Source organism: Anabas testudineus, chromosome 17 (genome assembly GCF_900324465.2).
Source record: "Anabas testudineus chromosome 17, fAnaTes1.2, whole genome shotgun sequence".
NCBI lineage: Eukaryota > Metazoa > Chordata > Actinopteri > Anabantiformes > Anabantidae > Anabas > Anabas testudineus.
The window spans coordinates 12,817,839-12,825,208 of NC_046626.1; positions in this window are offsets into that span (position 1 = coordinate 12,817,839).

Below are 7,370 nucleotides of genomic sequence, written 5' to 3' on the forward strand. Positions count from 1 at the left end.
GATGGTAACAGCTTTTTTTTTTTTTTTTTTGTGCGAGGCTCAGATAGGATCACGCCTGCGCATTATGGGGTGAAGATAAGACAGGTCTCAACACATAGTCAAGACAATTTGACTGGTGCGGCAGTCTGTCAGTGAGCAGTGCACACACCATCCATAATAACAATTTCCTCTTATCTCCACCTACATATGACATATTTCCATCATTAAACCACGCGCAATCCAATTTCTGTATGTATTGATTCATTTATGTCCTTTCTTTTCCTGTCTCCTTGAGTCACACACACACATACACACACACACACACACACACATCCATTAACAAAAATGAGGACAGAGAAAGATGCTGCATTTAAAAATGTACGACATGTCAGTGTTTTCAGACCACGATTCACCCAAGCTGCCAGATATTTAGGTGGCACAGACCTATGGGGGTAGCATGGTCGCACACCGTTCATCATTTGATTTCTGTGTTGCCAGTGAGACTGCCACCCTTACCATCAGCACCCTCTTGGCATTCAGGGGGTGGTGTCTCATTCATTACTAGGCGAAGATTAGTCATCCGTCACAAGCTGCCGTTGCCATGACCCATGAGTGCCAGGGAGGGTGTAAAGAAAGTGACAGATGGATGGCCCATGCCAAAGTCCAGCATTCAGCCATGCTACCAGCAGGATCACATGCCCTCTGTTCCCCTCTCTCTCTCTCTCAGCTGCCAGCATTGTAGCTTTCAGGGATCTAACTCACCTAAACAGGTGTATACAGTGTGACAGGTACACTAAGGGGGAGAAATGGATGTGAAAATACTAACAGAGAAGTCCAGTATTTGGCAGCCTACTAAAGTTTGAGCAAAAAACAAATTAGTTTTATAAAAGAGTTGATGAGTGTTGACGTGGAGCATCAAAGAAAGTGCTTCCTGACAATAATGATGTTACTCTCCAACATGCTGTTTAATCAGTTTGAAGAGCTTCTGAGTACAAAAGGCTCAAGTGAGTTGATCCGTCCATCAGAGACAAATTGATTAGTCTATGGTCAGAAAATGAATCATCGACTAGTTATAAAATGGATATGATCCGGTCCAAGTCTGCCAAACGTGTTGCTTCTCTGTTTGATATTGTAAATCTGTTCAGACAAAACAAGAATGTTTAAAATGTCATCTTGGGCTTTGGGAAAATAGTGACGGGAGGTTTTTTTTTTTTTTTACTTTTTGTCTGACATTTAATATATCAAACAATAAACATTTCATCCAGTTGCATTTTGAGATACATATAAATACTCTGCTTTGAATATTAATGTGTGTCTTAAATGGGTCTTGAAGAGAGGAAAAAAAAAAGCCATTCCAAGTAAATCTGCACATAACAACTTTTTGCATCACACCTGTAACCTGTAAGTTGCACATTAAGACCATGACTGGCTATCAAACCATCTGTGAAGTCAGACGTGCCACATGTCATTCTGCACACAGTCGAGCTCAAACGGCAAAGTGAAGCAAGCAAAACGTACCGAGAGGAACGGGGGCTTTAGAAAATAAACAACACACTCATTTCATAATGAATTGTGTCTGTATTTGTTGCTGGAATTTTTAAAAACACACTTGCACATTGTCCACATTGCCGTGTCCCCAACAGTGGACTTCACCTCTCCCACTTGTCTGCCTGCCAGACTCACTCTGCGTTATCTATCCCTGTTCCTCTGAGAGAAATATATGGGACACGCAGAGGTAGGACACATTTAGGCTAATATTCTGTCTTATCGGACGTTAAGGGCTGACACAATGTGTGGTTGTAGTTTGCCTCAGTGACAATGATAGTGCAGCAAGGCTCTTGCAAAAATGACATGAGAATGAAACTTAATATTTGTAATTAAGCTTGGTGTAATTAACAACATTGATTTGGTGTCATTGCCTTGATCAATAGTTCAATATTTCTTTGTAGCAGTAGCTAAATTAATGTCATTAATGAGTGCTGCTTCTTTCGGTTTTATAAGGTATTCTACGTTCCTTTGATGCAAATGTCAAATGAAGCTTTCAAACAAGATGAAAATCTGACATTCAAATTGCAATTTCTGTCTGTGCACATGCAGATTTGTACTTTTTTTTTTTTTTTTTACTGCCGTTGATTGACGCTCGGTTTCTTTTCATTTGCGTGAAGGGGTGAGCAGCCTTTGCACGAGGACCTCTTGGCTTGTTTGTGGCAAGGACGAGAGCGGAGGATAAGAGCTGAGGCAACGTAGGGTGTAAAAGTATTATTCCCTCTGCTTTAGATGTTTTCTTGATAAAGTGCACGGTCACCCTCAGCTAACCCTTATCTTCTGAGAACAAAGAGAGGTCTTATGGGAGTTCCCACCACAAAGGTGCACTCCAAGGACACTGGACAAGGAGACAGCAGCATGTTTTCCTGCTGCGTGCCTCTTTGCTAAAAATCATCTTTGCTTCCTGTGCATCTGTCTTTCTATTTCTGTCTCTTGTCTTTCATCACACACATACATGCACACACACACACATACACAAAAAAAACCTCTCAGAGGGGAAGATATGAAACAGCTGAGCATCTGAAATGATTTAAAACTGAACCAACATGCTACAACATGTACCTGACATACTTGCAGTGCAAACCTGCTATATGACAACAGCTTGATGAGTCAACAGCCGGAGCTCTCTGGAGCAATTAAAATCTTCTCTACCACATGTTTGTTAGCTCCTTTCCACAAGATGATCTATACCACATCAGAGATCTTACTAAATGTTTGCCTCGATGTTCGTTTCATGTCGAGCCTTCGGACATGTCTCAAATGTGCCTTTTTCTGTCAATAAATATGTTTCAGAAATATGTGCACGGCCTTTAATTCTCCAACCAGCAGGATTTTGTTTGCATCTGGTTTGATTGAATAGCTCACGCAGCATTGGTTTGGAGGAGGAGGAGGACAGGAGGATAAAAAGTGAACGAATGAAAAAGGCAGAGCAAATAGTAAAGAAATGTTCCGGGCTGCTGCCTCCGTCTAAATGGCGCCTTTAAACCCGCTGTCATCAAGTGATCATCTGTAATGATAGCAGAGCAGTGGGCAAGTCCCACCAGCGTCCAGATGTGGCTGAAGCATCGCTGGTCTTACAATCCCAGACACATTGGCTCAACACCAGCAAATGAAACAGCCAGGAGAGATCCAAGAGGGACCGATGATGCATGTTGTGAATTAACTAATGTCAGCTTTCATTAAAATGTGTTAAAAATAAATAAATAAACTTCCCTCACAGTTGTCAGTCAGGTGTGCGTCTTCTGGTTTCCGTAGAGAGAGAGGATGGTACATCTGTTAAAGGAACCTGGGAGAGTAACTGAGTTTTTATTGTTTTGTTTTGTTGTGTTTTAAAAACTCTACATGACAAAATCTCATTCACAATTCAGCGTATGTCTGTCATAGGAATTAAAAGATTTCACAGGATTAGGACTTATGTTAAACATTTTATTATTATATAAACCAAGCCTGTGTTACTTTAAATATCGCACAATGTATTCTGCTAATTGTATTCATTATACAGCAGCTTCTATCTCTAAACATGATACATGATATTATCTCATTTTCTCACATGACAGCTTGCTGATTGAAGGCTTATCGACGTACACATCAGAGGAACTCGTTTACTGTCTCCTCCATTACAGTCAACACCCTTCTTATCTTCCAATCACATCAGCATTGCTAATAAGCTCAGCAGCTAGAGTATATTGTTTATGGACAGGACTTATTTCAGTTGCAACCTATGATGGAAATGGGACAGTCAGGATTTTTCCTGTTCTCTGTGCATTTGTTCTTGAATTACTGTTTCCCCCATATGACCCAAATTAGGATTGTACTACAGTATATTGCACCGTAGTAAAAGATAAAGAAGGTCTGAAGCTTGTTCATAATGACAAGAACTAACAACAGTGCCTGTTTCCCATGTGTCTGTGTGCAAGCTCAGGATGGATCAATAGCCATCAGGTGCATGAGATTTAAGAACAGCACCCTCCCATTGTGAAATCCTCTTAAAGCTTCTGATAGTGCGAGTATTCCGGGAGAGGCAGGAGAGTGCTAGTGTGTATCTGTGTGCGTTTGTGTTTGTATCCAGCACATGTGCTCTGTTGCCTCCTACAATGGGTGTCTGCCAAATGTATCACGTGCCCCAGTGAATTTGAGTGTCTGAAGTATTCACTGTGCAGCACATGTGGTGGGTGAGACAGAAAGGTCCCCAAAAACAAACGCACCTTTCCTTACAGATGTGATCATGTACAAGGTCTGCACTAATATCAACTGTTTACACCCCAAAGTCATCTCATCTGCGGCATTACACCTGTTACCACGTTAGCTATATCCCCTTATGTTTACTTGTTGTGTTCAAAAATCAAAAGTCAGTTAGTTAGTCAATTAGAACTACCTCAGATTTTGGTTTGTATTGATCTTCACCATTGTTGGACCAAATCTGTGAATCTGACAAATGTTTGAGTAAACAAAGTAAACTGAAATTACAGAACAACGACGCAACTGGATAAAAACGCGAAAAGCTCTTTTAAACAGCCTCTAATCTTGTTAGCCAGCTAGAAGCAAACTATGTAGAAATGATACTGCTTTGGAAAACATGAAGATGTCAATAATAAGCTTATTTTCTGCTAAAGTGAAGTGAAACGAGAAAGAGATAAAGTGAGTGAGAGATGTTCACAGAAATCAGATGGAGCAAAAGCTAGAGGCAGATGGAGATTCCCACGATGCTGGTCAACACACACCTATGTAATGAATATTGAGCGGGTTGTGTGAGGTCAGACTAGTGATGTGCGAAGTGGCAAAAACAGAGCAGGCCCCTTTAGATTATGGAAAAGCTCAATGTTGATTACAAAACTGAATATTGAAACTCAAAGACATTACCAAGATTCATCAGGCACAGTGGAGAGTGTGTCCTCGTATTAGTGCCCTGTGCAGGCGTTCTCATAGGAGCCAAGCTCTCTGGCCGAGCTGAGGCCAGCGATCGATAACTAGGAGAAAGTGGACACTAACCTTGATCCTAATTAGTGCAGGGTTAGAGCAGATTAGCTCGCACCTGAGCCCCCATCTTAGTCTTTCTCAAACAACAATTCCCTCCCAATCAGGCCGGCAAGAAGCACCAGCGTCAGCGTTTATTCAGAGACGTGCAGTGGGACAAGTGAATCCACCTGAGTCAGTGTGTGAATCTGACTCTTCTCCCCACATCTCGTCTGTTGTTTATCTCCTAGAACATGAGGATTAACTCAAAGCTGACCAAAACTAAAGATGCAACAAACACACTGTAAGGTGGGGACAGGTGGGTGTGGGGAGGGCGATTAGTGCCGTTGCGACTTAAATTGGATTGGATGATGAATCTCGCTGCATCAGAGGGATTAACTGTAAACATTTGTTATAAGGGCTGAGTCCGTTATACACACAGTTCAGGGAATGGTGAAGAAGAGAAGGCGGTGAGGAGACGTGGCCGTGTGTGTGTGTGTGTGTGTGTGTGTGTATGTATGGCAGTCTCCACTCCAGTGTTGTGAACTGACAGTTACTATAAATAGAAAATACCGAGGCCTTCACATGTGCTTGCTATTGTTTTAGTTAAAGTTTATTTTTAAAGTACTTCCTATTTTTGGAAGTTAATCAGCTGATTAAAATCATCCATTGTTTTCTTTTTGTTTTGTTTTTAACCACAAAGTATATGAGATATGATCGTTTTACAATTGTGTTTATTTATTCTCCTATTTCTTTAATCTTATCTATTTCTGTAAAACTTTCTCAGCAGATGTATAATATTTTAATATGGCTCCTCTCAAAACACAGATAACGCGCTCCTGAAATTACACAATGAGCCATGCCATGCCTAACAGACTTGAACTATGTGCATCTGTGTAATGTTCACAGCTCCTCACTGAGCTTGACCTGGTTTGGTGTGACACCTCTGTCAGTCTGCATACAGAAAGAAGCTTCACACTACTACACATGCAGCACAGAGACACACACATTTTCACACAAATGCCAACAACTACTAGCAACAGCTATTTCTAAGCAGAAACTCCATCAAAAGAAGTCAACAGTGGCAGCCATACCCATACACATGCACAAAATCTGGTCTTCATCACTACAGGGGACTTTACATTTACACCGACTTACATTCATTTCCTGGAGACTTACCCTTAGTTTAACTGTAGCCACAACATCCCTGACCCTAACGTTACTCTAACCTTGAACCAAGTCATCACTCTATAATTCAATGATTTCCTCAAAGGGACCACAATGAAAGTCATGTCCCTGCAATATGAGCAATACCTTCTGCACACACACGTACACACACACACCTACACTACACGGGTCATCTCCCAGTCGACCTACCTGCTCACTGAAAGAGCAGGTAGCGGGATATTTGTAGAGCTGCCACCAATGATGATGACTCTATTAACCTAAAGGCTGATGGGTGAAACAAGTACCCTTCAGCCATCATTTCATCCTTCTCCACTACATTAATAAATGAGCTTCAGGACTTGGGAGCAGAGTTCTCTGCTCTCTGGCACCTTGTTCACTCAGTTCGAGAAATGACTGTATCAGACAGGCTGAGATTTCTCGTAAGTGCTTCTCGGTGTACTTTTTTTCTCTTTTGATGACAATTGGGACTGTGCGTCTCCTTAAAGAGAAGCAGCTGTAATAGAAGAGGAAGTTAGGAAATCTAATCATAGCAAAGATGATGATGCATTAATAGGTGGAGATGAGTTATGGGAGACTGAAAGATTTGATTTGGATGCAAACTGTAACAACAAGAGCGAGTAATGAGGTGCCACAGTGGAGACACGATGAAGCTTGAGAGGACGCAGCACTGTTTTCTCAGCTCGTGTGTGGACTAGAACTGTATAATAAGAGAGTGCAGAAAGTACAGTGGGCATGAAATAAACAAAGCCTGAGTGACTCCCATGAGATACAGAAGATGGATTATGTACTAGTGTGTGTGTGTGTACATCCTCCTCGTTGTGTAACACCTTCATAACTATCATTACATTACCATAACACTGTCTAATGAACATAACCTTCCGCAACTAATTTAAATGACACCCAGCCCTCTGTGGCTCATTTCTGCTGAATGATGTAACCATTCTGCCTGTTAAGGAAAAATAAAAAACAAAACCACTTCCAGAAGCTGGAGTTTTACCTCTGGGATGCATAAGACCTGTGTTTGAAGCCAGGGGTCGCAAGATAAGACGAGGAGGTCAAGAGATGATTAACTGGAGAGCAAAGGGTAAAAAAACACATTTCTGCTACATAACATGTTAAAGTCTTCTTGTGACTCATTGGATAGTTTTTAGGACAGAAAAAGAAAGAATAAAACGTTCTCACCCAAAAAAAAGAACGCTAAAAAA